Source organism: Emydura macquarii, unplaced genomic scaffold (genome assembly GCF_026122565.2).
Source record: "Emydura macquarii macquarii isolate MOO-44397 ecotype Brisbane River unplaced genomic scaffold, CSIRO-AGI_Emac_v2 contig_312, whole genome shotgun sequence".
In the NCBI taxonomy this organism is placed as follows: domain Eukaryota; kingdom Metazoa; phylum Chordata; order Testudines; family Chelidae; genus Emydura; species Emydura macquarii.
The window spans coordinates 7416952-7433932 of record NW_027130449.1 but is presented as its reverse complement, the minus strand read 5'-3'; the positions used below and the strand labels follow the sequence as shown (position 1 = coordinate 7433932).

At 42.5% G+C, this 16981-nt stretch overlaps 1 long non-coding RNA gene across 1 annotated transcript; it reads right to left on the bottom strand.

Moving 5' to 3' along the window:
* Positions 1 to 593: 593 nt before the first annotated feature.
* On the bottom strand, positions 594 to 15196 carry LOC137162761 (uncharacterized). Its single transcript, XR_010922488.1, has 3 exons — positions 15072 to 15196; positions 14264 to 14401; positions 594 to 895 (listed from the first exon to the last, which is right to left on the bottom strand). It is a non-coding gene; the product is annotated as an uncharacterized lncRNA (long non-coding RNA).
* Positions 15197 to 16981: the final 1785 nt, after the last annotated feature.

Genomic DNA, 16981 nt, shown 5'->3' with positions numbered 1-16981 from the left:
CCTAAGCAATCCATTCTGCATTTAAGGTCTTTGTTTGTTATTTGTGCTACTTTATCTGTCTAATGTATTGTCTTTGTTATGATATTTGGATATAGGCCATGTAAGAGATGGAAAGAAATTAGCCAGGGCAGGAGTTGCAAAATTCAGACCTGAATCCAAATCCAGACTTCCCCAAGGACTGAGTGTTTGGAAATGGGGTTTTAGTTTGCCCCATTATTTTAGCTATAGGGACCATTTGCAGAGCATGGAAGCAGATCTGAATCCAGATCCAAATGCTGCAAAGTTCTTGAGCATTTTATATCTTGGGTTTTGGTTTGGTTCCATCTCTAAAAGAACATACCCTGAGCTCCACTGAAAGTAGTGCTGGGAGCAGCAAAGCAATCTGCGGATGAAAAGAGGGGAAAGATGTGTCTCTCTTGTTATAATCATCAGCTCTGAACCCAGCTCATCGCTCATCCTAAAATGAATGTTCAGTGACTCCATGCCATCCCCATGGTATTCCAGCAACTTACCTTCGTCTCAAAGAACCAGCTCTGGAATCCTATTAAGCAAAGAAATGAACCCACACACTGGAGACACACAGTGGTGGGGTTTCTTTAATTACAAATTAAAGGCAAAAAAAATAAACAGTAAACTCATTCCCACCACAGATTCATTGCTAGGAGGAATCATACGGTCCATTATTTTTCTTTCCAACTGTTTCACGCTGCATGATAGACTTTATCAATCAGCCCCAGAAACCAATCTTTGCCCAGCCTCCAGCACAGTCATCATCAATCACATCTGTGAGCAATGGCACTGGAACCTCGTTGTAACCTTTTCCTTGCTAGTGAGCATCACAGCCGCAGGAGAGAGGAGGAAGGAGGCTCATATTCTGAATATCGATCATTCTCTCCTGCAGTGAAGAAAGAGGAAGAGAGACTGCATTAAAATATACTATTTTTCTTACCAATGTCTTGGGCTGGAAACAAATAAGTTGCTGGAGCTGAGAGCAGGAAGAGGGAATGTCATGAGCAGTGATGGGAGTAGTTCAAATAGGGAGAAATCCAAAAAGTCATGTTGTTGTTGTTATTATTATTATTTATTTCATTCATATTACAGTTACACCTAGATGCTGTGTCTAAGATCAAGGCCTCATTGTTCAGGCCATTCTACAGGCACATAGTGAGAGGCAGTCCCTGCCCCAAAGGGCTTACAATCCAATTAGTCAAGAGAGAAAAAATGGAGGAGGGGAAACTGAGGCACAGCGCAGGGAAATGATTTTTCCCGAAATCCTAAAGCATGAAAACAGCCAGGAACAGAATCCAGGTCTCCTGAGCCTCAGTCCAGCCCCCATCCACTGGATAATATTGTCCATTTGTAGGTTATGCTTGTATCAACTGTCATGTATATTTCCAACTAGGGGACTTATATTTTAGGCTTTCTCTGTACATGAGAAAGGTGTACTGATTTAACTACATCACTTTATTTGGTGGTTCAAATAAAACAGAAGTGAGATCTAATCCACTTCTGGATTTTAGTTTTGCAAAACCCTAACACAGCCCATCTGTGGTTCTGTTATACCGACTGGGTAAGCTGAATCACAGAGAGGTTATGTCATTTATCCAGAGTTAGCTGCAGAGTTGATAATCGAACCCAGATTTCCTCCTGACTCCTTAGCTTCCTGCTGTAACCGCTACATCATGCTCCTTGGATTTGTGCCCATCACCCTGTCATCAAAGCAGACAAAGTTTTCTCTGTAGCCAATGGAGAACAGCATCAAGAAGTAAGGGGCCTGGAGGAGATGGCGATGCAATGGTAATTAAGCTGACAAAGAAAGTTATGTGAAATCAGATCACCTCAAACCTTCGTGCCTTCCCAGTCTTTTAATGAAAACGATTGCTCTGGTTGCCAGTTCGCACTATACCTCAGTCTAATTGGCTCTTCGTTCTGGTGAACCAAGGAGAGATTGGGCTCCATTCTCACAGCCTTTGTGTCCCTATTTCCTGTCCTAACTCGGTTTAGTCTTCTGTGAAATTGTTTTCTCTGCAAAGGCAGAGTTTTCTCATCTCTGGTAATTCCACTAGAATAATCCTTGGCACTGTGTGAGAAAAGTGCTGAGTGCAGTCACTGGGGGGAACATTGGTGAAGCTTAAGCACACACACACACACACATACTTCTGTGATGGGGGAGCTCAAACAAGCTGGAAAACACTGGGGATTTGCAAGTCTCCTTTTCTTTTCTTTTTGTTTCTTTTCCCTTCTTTTCTTAAGGATGTGCATAAGCCCTGCTGAAAAGATACAGAGGGACTGGGAGTGGCCAGCACTTAAGGCATGCCTAGTAAGCAGCAAAGTGGGGCACAGAGGTGGCAGTTAGAGGAAAAAAATTCCCTTTCAGAACCCCACCACACATGGAGCAGCAAGTGAACTCTAAAATCTGGAATGATGCGGCATATGCACAGCCTGCTACTGAGACAGCCTTATTTGTTAAGTGGCATTTAGATACCAAGGTGATAAGCATGGAGGGATGGACACCTCCTGCAGATAGTTAAGATTAAAAACACCAGTGGAAATCAAAGACCCAAAGTCAGAGGGGGGAATTATGACTATCAAGAAAAACCATTGACATTTCATGCATACAATTTTTATTTTGCAAATACATCAGGAAAGTCCAGAGTTAAGTGAGTGGAAACTATCTTATACTGGTCCAGAAGTCTAAAATATAATCTTTCTGTCTGTGTCTATTGATGTATATGATCTGTTTGTATCACACTCATCACCATGACATCTGATTAGCACACCTTGGTTACAGTGATGTGTCAGTGATCTTAGGGGAAGCCTTATTTACATCCCTTACTTTTTGACTCCTCTTGCAAATAACTCTTTTGTTTCCAAGCAACTGGAGTGTAGTGTATCTCATGTCCAGGAAAAAGAACCCATTTGCATGGGAGATCCATTTGCATGGGAGATTTACCTCTCCAGATCCATTGAATAGAGTAATTCAGTTCCTGTTCATCTCATTCATAAAGATAGCTGATCATAAAGATCAGCCATAGTATATAATTTCTTTATGGTCTCTTTTGCCTCAGAAATGAAACCCTCCTTCCTCCTTTAGATAAAATCCAAAGATAATCAAATCCCAATTGCAGACAACCAGGCTTTCAGGCATAAGGCTCCGTGACAATTCGTCTGTGACCTGATTATGTATTTCTGCTATTTGATTCAGGCAAGAGAGCAAGAAACGAGAGGGCCATGGGGACATTCCACAGTTCCCTACAAACATGTAGGCAAATTCATCCAGGGGTTAACTTCCTTCATATCATTGAGGTTATCACAAGGAAAGGATCTGGCCCAGTGTGTAGCTCTGGGAGACAGATCAACCCTGGAAATTCAGTTCTGGATGTTTAACTCATCCCTATCCAGTGCTGGGGAGTGGTTAGATTGCGGGGTGGGTGTTAATCCAATGTTAAAATAGGGAGTGAATTGTGAATTTGGGATTTGCATTTAGATCCACCCAGTATTCTGATTCTGAACTCACCTAAAATTCAAAGTGATTAAGAACTGGGATTATAATTCAGGTATATCTCTTCTAGTGATCTTTACTTTAGCACCAGGAAAATGGATTAAACTAATAATGAATAATAGAATGAAAATATATCTAGATAACCATGATGTGCCAAAACAGCTCCAGGAAAGATAAACCATGCCTCTCTAATCTATTAGCATTCTTTAAACATATCAGCAAAATAGTGTGTAAAGGAGAATTGGTTCATTTATTTGCACTTTCAAAAAGCCTTTGACAAATTCCCTCCCAAGAGGTAATTAAGGAAATTTAAATAGTCATGAGGTCATGAGTCAGAAACTGACTAAGAGATAGAAAACAAAGATTAGGGGTGAGTTCAATTTTCAACCTGGTGAAAGATTAACCGTAGTATTCTGCAAGGTTTAGTATTGGATCTGAGTTGTTTAATCTATTTATCAATGATCTTGGGGAAGGAGTGCTCAAAACCAACACAAAAATTATTAGGTGAGTCAAAACGAGAGACAACTGAAGACCTTCAGAGGGACCTAACAAAACTAGATGAATGTGCAGCACTATAGCAGATTAACTTCATTGTTGACAAATTCAAGGTAACACACACTGGAAGGAGTAATTTGGAGTACATATAAACCTTCCTGGCTTCTAAATGAACTGTAACAACTCAGGGACAAGACCTGGTTGTCAAAGGACAGCTCAGCAAAAACCTCTCTACACACTGCAGGGGCAATCAAAGAGAAAACAATGTTAAGATGCGTAAGGAATGGGATAGAAAATAATACTGACAATAGTGTAATGATATTATATGCATCAATTGGGTCCCCTCACCTGGACTGCGCTGTTTAGTTCTGGTCAAAAAGCTGATAGAAATAGAGGGGGATAAATATCCAAACTTTCTGACAGGTCAAGGAAGTTCAAAACCAAGGGTTTGGTCTGAGATCATCTCTCTTTTTGAGGCATGTCCTAACTTCTTCAGATTTATGCTTGTTTTTCTCTTGTTGTCTGCATTCTATTTGTTCTTAAAAGTCTTAAGTAGACATAAAAGGCAGGAAAAGCAGTTGATGTGAATATGTGTGAGTGCACATGCACGTGCAATGTTTGTGTTCGTGTATGGAGAAGTGTATCCCTCCATCCACACTAGGGCTGTGAAAAGAGTTCCCAATAAAGCCTGAAGCAGCATGAAATTTACCTTATTTGGATTTCATTCCAAAGAAAATTGGTCCATATTTGCATCACTGAAGTTCACATATTTTTCAGTTGAAATGTAGTTGTTTTATTTATTTTTTCATTCGAAATCACGTTAAATTTGTAGTTTCTCTTAGCTTGGTCACAGGAATGAGCAAAAAGCAGCAGTTTCGAGTAATTTGCACTTGTGTCAGGGTTTGTCTGACACCAAAATTCAAAGAGGGAGTGTGGTAGGAGGGTTTTATAAAACGAGAAAAGAGAATGACAGCAAACCTATCTATCTATCTAGGTACTTATATGGCCCCTATCACTGCAACATCTGAGCCCCCTCTCCCTCATCTCTAACTGATTGTATCCTCACAAGACTCCTGAAAGTGAGGAATTATAATCCCCATTTTACAGAAAAGGATCTGAGGTACAGAGATAGTTACAGGTAAAATTTTCAAAAGCACCTATTGATTTAAGACCCCAAGTCCATTTTCAAAAAAGTTCCTAAGTCACATTTGAAAGTGGGACTTCGACTCTTAAATCTCCTACATGCTTTTGAAGGTGTTGCCCTAGGTGACTTGGTTAAGGTCACACAGGAAGTTGGTGGTTTATCCAGAAATCGAACCCAACTCTCCTGCGTGCCACAGCAGGGCCCCATCCACTGGGTCAGACTTCCCATGCAGGGCTAAATGGGAGAAGAGGACCAAATAAATCAGAATAATTTGACAAAAGTGGGTGAAAATTGAAAGAGAGAGAGAGGAAAGTGGCGAGTGTAAAATGTAAGAACTGCCATGATAAAAATGATACATTGTCCAGGCAACACTGTCCCCAATCTTGAGAAACCTGTAAGTGGAACATTACTTGACAAGAATGAGAGCTATTAGCTAAACTTGTTCACATTGACATCTTTCCAGGGCAGAAAATTACTGTCCTCCTTTTTTTTTCCGACTCTCAAGTGGGTGCCTCTTAGTGTAATCTAACATACATTAGGTTAGATTAGATTAGATTAGTGAAGAGATCCCTGAGTTTTATGTGTACAGTACAATACCACTCTTTCTCAGTCACAGTGAAAAAGTCCACAGAAATGAACAGAAGGCTCTCAGTCTGCTAACTCCTTTCGTCCAGGTTGTAGTTTTAAGTCACTGACCATGCTGGAGAAGCCATATTGCAGTAGGAGTGTCTGGAAAAATTCAGTGTGGCACAGGCAGAACACTGCAGGGGCTGTAGGGACGGTGCACTACGGAGTGAGGACTCCATTCCCTTATGAAAGGGTCCAGCTAGCTACTCTATCCCTGACTCTGCTCAGCTCTGCCACCAGCATTCATGTGGTGCACTGCCTGACCCCCACATCCCACCTTGCTGCAAGCACACACAGGGGAAACCAAGTGAGAGAGCCTTCACATCCTCTCCTCACTGTGCACTCATACAGGGCCAGTCTGGCCCTATATATGTAAAACTGCATGTTGAGGTTCTCATTCAGGCAAAGCTCCTCAGTGGGAGGTTTTGGCCCAGAGATACCACTTAGGAACATTTTGCATGTCCAAGCCACTGAGACTACCAGCACAGTCCACACAGGCCATTATTAAACCATGAGATGGGAGTGACTTTCGGTCAATACCCCAGACAGTCTGAATTCAACCCAGTGACTTAGGTCTCGTCTACATTAGAAGTCTTTTCCAGTATCATACTATTAATTAGGGATCTGATTTTTTACAACGTTTTTATACCAACAAAAGCCCTACTGTAGACACAGTTTTACCAACATAAAAATGCTTTTGCCAGTATCGTTTTTTTCCAGTGAAGGAACTGGTATATGCTATACTCCTTTGCCAGTATAAGCTGTGTCTACACTAAGAGGATTTTCTGGTACAGTTAAACCAGTTTAACTATCTAAGCAAATCCTTTCTAGTGTAGACAAGGTCCTACAAGAAAAAGGTTCTGTGCTCTGACACCAATCCCCTGAGCCATCCTATCATCTCCCTGAAAAGTCTGTACGTTAGACCCAACGAGAATATTGTGCTCTCTGTTTCTGCCATGCCACCCAGTCCTGCCACAGTTCATGTCCCCAGGCCAAAGAGACATGGTGAATAATGGAGTGTCATGTTTATCTAATGGATTTATCACTACTTACCAATGCAGCTTCATCAACAAAAGCAGGAGAAAATCAATGAAGAGACAGCTAAGTGAGCAGCGCAACTCGGCATTTATTGATAGTCTTGATGTTTTTTATCTTGAGGCAAAGTCGGGAACAGAAATCAGCCTGGATCATTGCTTTTGGACAGATCCGCAGCCCCGTGTGAGAGGGTGAGGAAGTGCAGACTCAGCTATTTTGGGTGCAGTGTTCTCTCATCATTGTTCATAGGCAATAAGAAGCTGAGCTATACTGAAATTAATGAAGACTCCCATTGACTTCCGTAGGCTTTGGATCCAGCCCAAATGGAAGAAACTGTCTTTGGGAGATGAGAGTGTCTCTCTGCAATGTTGGGCCGTTCTGGTCCCCCAAAGACAAGAGGAAGGGCAGTTTGAGTCTGTTCTGAGCACCAGCAATTGCCACTGAAGTCAGTGGGATCTCCATGTGCTCTAAGAATGAGACCGTATAACAGAAGAGCCTGGTGTTAGACTATGAAATTATCTACCTAAAGGACATGATTGACGCCCTGTCTCTTGAGTCATTTAAAGCTAAACTGGACAAAGAAGTGGACAGAGCATGGAAGTGGAAAATTGTGCATTGGAAGAAGGACAAGGTGACCTAACAGATTATTTTATTGCAAATAAAATTTCAACCTCGAGAAAAACGGACAGAACTCCCCACAAAGCAGCAATAGGAATAGTGCTCATTTACACTAGGGCCAAATTTGGCCCTAGGATTGCTTATAAAATGTTTCCATCAACTCTTAAAAATATCTTTTAAATAATTCATTTGATCCTTTTTTATTTATTTACAGTTTTGATGACCTCATACAATAACAACTCTGCTGTATCACTTTCCATCCAAGGTTCTCAAAGGGCTTCTTTCAGCCTCACAACACCTCCCTTAGCTTTTACAGATACAGAAATTGAAGCACAGAGAAGTTAAATAAGGGTGTCCAAAGTTACACATTGAGTCAATGGCAGAGCCAGAAATATCTGGTGATGAGCACATTAGAAATATGATGAATGGACAGAACAGAACCCAGGAGTCCTGGCTTAAGCCACTGGATGAAGTTTTTCCTTATGAAGCTGAGACACTCATCAGAACAGGAATCAGCCATATGCACACAGAAAAACTGCACTGTGACCGGATATCTGCACTTCCTAGATGATTTATAGGGTTCCTTCCTAGATCTTTCTCCGCTTTGACTCCTCTCTCTTCCTGGTCCACATTGTGAATATGTCTTCTCAACAGAAGATGGGGTATCCTCTAAGAAACACCGTCCCTGGCAGCTACTAAGCTCTAAGATTCTCTCAGTCTCCCACAAGCAGTGATTCAACTGGAGGCAGGAGGAAGGGAAGATGTCTCAGGCAATTGTTTGGTTTTGTTGTTCATGCAAAGGTTGTATCCTTGGTAAGCATGCTGGCTAGGGGTTTATTTGGCAAGAGCCTCTGCATGATGAGATTTGTATCAATTCATTAGGCACATGATTAACATCAACTCTTCTTAGGCAGCCAGAGATCCTCTACTTGTTATAGACACTTAGGAGCACCTTGTTCATTTAGCCCTTACTTTCCCCTCTCTGCCCTTCAGCCCTGATTTGCAGGGGAACAACGGCACCGTATTCTTTCAGGCACTCCTTGTGCTCCTCCATGCGTTTACCTTGACCGACTTTCCCGTGGTGAGACTGGGAATTCGGGCTGAGAGTTTCAAAGCTGCCTAAGAGATTTGGAAGCCCAAGGCAGCTCTGCAAAGCTCAGCCTCCCTCCATATATTCCTACACTACTATGATTCCCAAGACAAGCCTCAACCCTTCTCCTGAAGGAACTGCCCTCTCTCAGGGTGAGAAGGAAATTTGTCTTGGGGTCAGATTATCAGATGTGTCAATCATTCTAATTCCATTGAAGTGAACATCCCTTCACGTCAAGTGCTTCTTATATTTTTCTCACATTGCTTGACCAATGGATCTTAATGCTGAGATAGTGATTAAGGAGTGAGTGATGCCCCCTGACTCTATGGGTCCATATAATCAGGTTGGCACTGGAAGTGGTGTAGTCCGGCTGCCCAGCATATCTGCATCCTCACATGCCGAGCAACGGTATGCCATGAAACTGTGGAGATGGATTTGGGGATGTGCATAAACAGTGAATTCCCTGACTGACCACCCTTCCCACCCCTTCTTGTCATGGGGGATATAGAATCTTCTTAAGGTAATGAAGCTCTGAGCCTGCAGCAGCAGCAGCTTCAGAAATGGACCTGTGGGTCTGGGGAGGAATCTGTACCCCCAACCAGGCTCACAGCCCATTCACTCAAGCCACGCATCTGGCCCAGTATCCAGTGGGAAATAATCATTCCCTAAGCCCAGGCGTGGTGGTCAATGCAGCCCTGACTCATGGGAGTGAGAATCACCCTAACGCCTCATGTAACCCTATTCATGGCCCCAGGATGCCCTCAGTGGTCATGAAATCATCCATCAATGTCACATTTCCTCTTTGGTAGTCCTGGATCTTTCAAGGAACCAAGCTGAGAGTGGAAGGTCATTTTACCAGTCACCCCTTTTCTACCCAGCAGGGCATGACAGCAGAGTGGGTTCGACTGGCACAGAGTAGGTCTGTCCAGGCTAATCCAAGAACAAACAAGACAGTTATATACTGTCTGCACCATCATCTCTCTGCTCTAAGACAGTTTGATATAGCAACTGTGGTTTCAGTCATTATCCCTGTAATGACCGGAACAGTCTTGGTCTCTCCTTGCATATTGAGAAATGTTGTCTGTAGTTTGTCTTCATCACCACGATTATCTTGAAGATCCCTTAGAAAATTAATTACTAAGTAAACAAACATGATGAATTAATGTAAATATGTATTTAGCTAATCTGGGGTACAAGGAGGAAGCTATCAGGGAAATAAATGTATTGGTGTTGAAACCACTAGGAGCATCATGCTCTAGCATATCAGACCATGGCATAAAGTGGCTCTGGGAACCTCCCCCCTCTCCTTAGGATCTGCAAAGAGTGTGAAGATTGTGTTTTTCAGCTTGTACAATGACATCAAAGAGAGTTATGATGCTAGCCAGTTGTCAAGAAGCACACTGGACAGTTATAATGGCTAGGGATGGGTCTGTACCACAGCCCCCAGATCTGAATGCTCTTCATCTTTGATGGAGGATCAGAATCCAAATAGCCCCAAGACTGTGCTTCTGAACACCCCTGAGCTCTGGGATATTCAGAATCCAGACTCAACTCTAAATTTGGCAGCATTTGGCTCCTCTTTATTATTTGTCCTTGAAAGTGTCCCATCGACATATATGGGATGATGTAGATAATGACGGAAGCTCTACCCAAGCTGGACCCAAAGAGGGGGTTCAGAAACAGGTATGGGAATTTAGGCCTGGAGGTTCAGGGGTGTTTGGCTCTGGGGTACTGGTTAGACTGATGACTGGCTAGGATTTCTGCAAATGTGTTTCATACCAGTCGACACTGGGAATTAATAAAGTAGTCTTCTGCCTTCTCTGCCTGTAATTCACCTTCTAATAAATTGCAAACCATGTAAATTCAAGACCACCATGACGTAGGTTGTCAGAACGCCCGTAGACATTGGTACAGCATGGTGGCCCCAACTGTATTGGACATGAGCTGCTAATAAGAGCCTGTACCTCCAGCAGACATTAGACACAGGAACCACCTAGTCAAATTCTCTGGCCTGTGTTATCCAGGTGGTCAAACTGGATAGTCAGAATGGTCCTTCCTAGCCCTGAAAAATAGGACTCTAACAGGAATTTGCTTCTTCTTTCAGAGAGAAGACTGTGTTTGGAACTGACAAAACTCTACGGAAATGAGAAAGTAAGTGATCTGCACACCTGCCATTTCATACCCAGATAATAACAATACTTAGCTCTTATACAGTGTTTTTCATCAGTAGAGCGTGAAGCACTTTACGTAGGAGGTCACTATCAGTATCCCTGTTTTACTGATGGGGACACGGAGGCACAGAGTAATGACATGGCTTGCTCAAGGTCACCAAGCAGGCCAGTGTCACAGAGCTAAGAATAGAACCCAGACATTCTCCTTGCCAGTTCCATTACTAAAGCACAGAATGACTATCTTGTCACCATCTGATTTTCTTTATCTGAGCTCCACATAGCTGAGGCTAGCTGGAATTGTCCCTGGCTGTAATGGTTCAAAGCTGCAGCTTTGTGTCCTTGGTCTTCTGAGAGTTACTTGGCATCACTTTGCCCAGTCTGGCATTATCATACCACAGAGCAAATAAACAAAGAGACACAGGCATTGCTTACAATTCACTTTGGCTGCTTATTGCAGTCTGGCGATTCTTCATTATGTTCCTCTTCATTATGGATACAGATAACAGGCCATCGCAGGCCTACTAGCTTTATCCTAAGGAGATAAAACTAATCTGTGTGCTTAGATCAGCAGCACTGCTTTTGCCTAATCAGACTTTGAAAGACACAGTAATTGGAGAAACAAAGAAATTAATCAAATGGGAGGGGGGAAACTACACTGAGCAGGTCTTCCTACTCCCAGGCCAGTACACCTGTATTGGGTGCCCAACCAGAGTTTTTCTGAACGCTGTTCATTCTACACCTTGCTTCAAAAGAAAATGGTCTTTTTACAAGGGTGATTCAATTAAAATAAATAAATAATGCATATTTTATAACTAAGAGACAATCAAAGTCCTGGAATCAGGATAGAAGAGTCCCTTGTGCCCAAATCTTGGCTGAGACAAGGGGGCACTCTGTGTAAAGCGTATTTGTTTTACACCAGATGTCTTCTGTTTTCCCCAATCTGCTCCTTCTTTCAGTTTCTCTTCCAAGTAAGACACAAACCTATGTGTACAGCACCTAGCGCAATAGAGCCTCAGTCTCAGCTGCAGCTGTTGCACTACCCTAATACATAGTAAATACACTAAGAACATCAGTGTTCAAGCTGGAGTCAAACTTCTAAACTGAACCTGTCTGAATGGGTTCAGAGTTTGTGCATCCGCTACTTTCAGCTAGAGAGGGCTCAGACCAAACCACCACATTCAAATACACCTAAACTTGGTTGTGTGGAGGGACACTCAAGTCCAAATCCTGATCCAGATCTGAATTTCACAAACAGTCAGTCCCCTATTCTTAGAGTGGGATGACCTAAATCTGTTGATCCAGCCCCCTGCCTTTAATTTTGTCTAGATGAGGAGTCTCCCTAATATGAACCCTGCTCTAGATCCAAATTTCACTAATGGCTCCTATTTTTATAACAGGGTAACCCAAACACCCAGGGATCAGACCACCCCCAAATTCTGGGGTGAACAAAATCCAGATCTGACACTTTTGCTAATCTTCCCCACTGCCTTCGGTTGAGGTTTATAACAATGCCTTTCCACACACAATCCTCCCTGCTCCTTCACCTCATGCCATTGCAGCCTCCTCTGAATCCAATCCGAGGCTGTAGAGTTATTTTAAAAAACAGATTATAAAATCTGTGGCTTGCTATTGCTTTTGGATATCCAATGAAACAAGACGAGCATTCTGCACTCAGGTCCCCAAAAGCTGCCATGTTCATCTCTCCTCTGGGCACTTCATAGTATTGATCCCCATGTTTGTGTCACCTAAATGATGGATTATCACATATCAAATTTTGCAGTATTCATTTAACGCTTCTGAATAAAACATTACTCACAGATTAACTGAACAGTTTTAAGCGAACAACCATTTTCATCTGTTTTAAATTTTCATGGGTACTTTTCTGGAGAACAAGTACATTGTTAATAATTTAAGGGACTAAGACTTTGCTAATCTCTTTGTATTTTAATAAAGTCTTATTGCACCCCAGTCATTTATTTTTAAAATCTTGGTGTTTATAAAATTCATTAAATTTTCTTTTACTCCCTTTGAAATTAATAATCCTGATATTATGTTAAAAGAAATAATTGTTTGTGAAACAGAGATCTGGGTCTGCATAGTGTCCAATGAGCTATAAATGTGGATCCATGATGCACTGAAAGTGGTGGAAGAAGACCATCTTTCAGTGGGAGCAGACAGAGAAGCATTGGAATAGAATGTTTAGATGCATACAAGGATGGAGAGATAGAAACAGGAGACAGAGAGATGAGAATATGGGAGCAATTTAGACAGAAAAGCAGATGGGGAGATAAAAACAGGACAGAAAGAGAAATAAATGAGAGAGATATTTAGATACCCAGATAGACAGATGAGTGTAAATATATATGTATATATACAAATATCTGTGTCTAATCTATCTAACCATACCCATCTTTCAATCTCATTCGGTCCTATTTTTATTCCTCCATCTTCTTCTGTATCCCAGTGTCCTATGCAATTGCTTCCCTACTCTATCTCTCTTTGTCTCCTGTTTCTCTCTCCCCATCCTTCTCTGTATCTCAGTGTGCTACTCAACTCTTCTTCTCTCCCTGTTGAGAGCTTCTCAAGCTGTGACTCTGCAAAATCCCAGTTTTCTCTGTTTTACAAACATTATTTCTTTTCATATGACCTCAGGATTATTCATAGAATCATAGGACTGGACAGGACCTTCTGGCAACTTCATCTAGTCCAGTCCCCTGCACTTATGGCAGGACCAAGCATTATCTAGCCCATCCCTGACAGGTGTTTGTCTAACTTGCTCTTAAAAATATCCAATGATGGAGATTACACAACCTCCCATATAGACCAACTGCAACTTGGCTTGGCTGGACTGTACTGAGTGGCCGGCAGCCAAACCCTACTCTCATAAACATGAATCTCTGCTCCTCCCAGTGACCCTCTTTGAAACAGGGTCTATTAAATGCTTGACAGTAATTTGAATGCGAGTCTCCTTTTGCTCTTTTGCTTTTTTGTCTTGATGAAATCTTGCCAGTGATAAAACCACTGCAACGATCCCAGGATGTGGAGATAAAATGATGAAGCTGTACTGGAGGAAGTGGGGGGAGGGAGTTTGGGTAGGATTGAACAGCAAGGCTTCTGCTTGGATTGGGTGAGTGATTTCATGCAAACCTGCTGTGTGGGAAAGCTTAAAACAGTTTCACATTAAAGTCTTACCTCAGTGGAAAAATCAGTTTTTGAACTCACAACTGGGAGTAGGAAAAGGCAGAATGGGAACATAAGCCAGATTTCTTAATTCTATATTGCTAAACCAGGTTGGCCTTGGTCAGTGTTTAGATGGGGGGGGGCCTTGGAGGAGAACCCATTGTGTTGCAGGAAATGGTATTGGTGAGCCAGCACCTGAATGGTAGTGGAGTGTGCTTAGCACCTTTTGTAAGGAGGCCCTCAATAAAGGAATACACCTGTTATGGGGCTGCACTGAAACAATACCGCAGCAGGGTGGTAAGAGGTGCTGTCTTTTGGATTAGATGTCAAATCGAGCACATGACTATTTGTGGTCATTAGGAGTCCACTAAGAGCAGCTTGATTACTGACATTTAGCCTACCTGTTATCCCCCTGCATTTGAACTGGTTACAGCATCTTTCTTCACTTCCTGTCCTTAACTGTAGGTAGTATTGCTGTTAAAGCACTGCCACATTCCATCTCAGAGGTGGCTGCATTTCAGTGCTGCGTGAAATGGTTCCTATTGTGAGATATATAAAGAACATTGCATATAAGATGAGCCAGATTCTGAGCCCTGCTCCAGCAGCTTTATACTACTCCAGAGAGACACAGAAGCTGGAAAGCTAGATTAACCAGCTACACAGAGATTTTCTGGGTGGTGGAGAGCCAGTCATCATATTCATGGCCCCTGGGGATAAAAATTGTTCCCAGGGGAAAGGAGCATTGGATGCGATAGCCCTGGTGCCTGGCTGCCAGAATGGCCTTTAGGCTGCTCTAGTTGATGTCCAGGACTGGTGCCCATTAGTGCTAATTATGGCATTCAGTTTTGTGAAATGACATGATTTTTATCTTGACATGGGGCCAAATTTATCTCTGGTGTAAAATCCACTTAAGTCAGTGAAGTAACAGGGGAGAGTAATTCAACCCTTGCTGAGTGGGATTTTCACAAGTGAAAATTTGTGAAAATCCTACCTGGGATTTGTATGTATTTATTCTTCTCGTTATGTCTCTCCTTGAATGTCCAGGCTCTTGCACCTATAGATAGCAGAGAACAAGTCTCTCCCATAAAGCGACTAGGAGCTGACTTGTCCTTCTCTTGAAAGCAAGCTAGAGGCCTGCTTAGATCTGTCCATTATGCATTTGTTTAATGCAATTGCCTTTCTGCCACTCAGTAATCTCTCCCCACATACCTTCTTGTCTTTAAAAGGTATAGACTGCTGCCTTCCCAGGGTCTGGGCCCTGCTGACTGTGACTGATGACTTTGCCTAGAGCTTGAGAGCTTCAGGCCAATGGCATGTCTCAAAGGAAATAAGGATTTAGCCTTTTTTAGAAAACAAATGACTAGTCTGGAAGTTCACTGTCTCTCTGGAATATAATGTAATCAGGGCTCACACAACTGCTACTCATACTCCCTGTGACCACAGGAATAATTCAAGCCAGGGCTCAGCTGCAAACCCTTTGTGGTTGCGTGACACACACTCATTTACTTTTGAACTGTAGAGTTTCAGTTTTTCTTCCCATTTGTAACTCTGATTTCTTAAAAATGCTATTTTTGTAACTGACTTGTCCCAGACTGATTTCATTGTGCTGCTGCTCAGCAAATGCACCTATTACTCACACACACACACATGATATCACAGGCATTCAAAGTCCTAATCACATATGCAAACACACACACTGTCTCTCACACACTCTCTCTCTCACACACACACAATTTTATAAACACTCAAACAGAATCACACATGCAGTCGCAAACACTTCCACTCATCCACACATTTGCTCTTATATTTCCACAGTTAGTCACACAATCCCTCACGCTGAGATTCACATATGCTATCTCTCACTTTCTTTCTTTCACACACACATACACCCTCGTTCACAAACACATAGGTCCAAATTCAGCCCTGGGCTAAGCAGATGCAACTTCACTGAAGTCAGTGGATTGGCAACATTCTCTATGTATACTGAATGAGACACACACAAAGTTACACACAGATCCCCCCCCCTCCTGCTACATGCACTCTCTCAGTATGGAGAGCACATAAATGGGTTTATTTTATTTTTATTTTATTTAAGCTGGACAAAATTAATTAAGTGAACCTCACTCTGGGATCAATAAAGCAGCTCAGGGATGCTTAGAAATCATGTTGCATTCAGACCCTGTTATTTTTTAATATCCCCATTTCCCCAGGTGGATTTTCAAATATGATCTATGGGTGAATGCCGAGCCAGCTGTAACCCTGACAACAGCAACCCAGATGGTAATCAACAAAATGAACTAATTGAATAATGTTGGGTTAGAATCCAGCACTTTGCAGAGCCCTGCTAGACCCTGCAGTAACTCAACATTATTTAAAGACACCAAGTGAACAGTACAGTCCCCATTCCAATCCCACACCTGGGTAGGCTGAGAGTCTTAAATGGGGACACTGTAGTGGGAGATACCCCTTGAAGCAGTGGTGAGTGTTTAAGGAGATCATTGTGCCATATAGAATTACCTGGGAAAACAGGACTGTGGGTTAGGAGGGAAGAGATGAGTTTTCAGGCTATGCTGGGTGAGTAATGGAACAGGTCTTTTTCACCAACAGGACAATAGCTAATATTGCAAGATAACAGTGGGAATGTTGTCTAGTGGTAGCAGGCACTGTTTTTATCCCATCTTGGCTACTGACTTACTGATTCAGTTTCACCTCCGTGTGCTTCATTTTCCCCATCTGCAAAATGTGGCTTATGAGCTCCGTTATCTCCTGGGCTTGGGGCTGTGAAGCTGAATTCACTTACGGCTGAAAAGCTCTTCGGAAGCGTTGGTATGCAGAAGGATGTCATTCCCCATTCTAACTAGCAGCCAGCATCCAGTCTTGGCTGCACCTCTTATATTTGACACCAAAGACCAGATTCATTCCTGGGTATCACTTCGTGGAGTTCCAGCAGGGATGGATCGTGCCCAGTATCTCTAGCGGTTCCCAGTTCAGGCATATGAACCATCATTGGTACTTCTGACTTTTGCCCTTGTTGCTTGGCTCATTGAGCTCCCCTCACCTGGCATTCCCCAATGTTTCCTCCCTACTTACCTTAGGGCTAATTTGTGCCTTTCAGACAC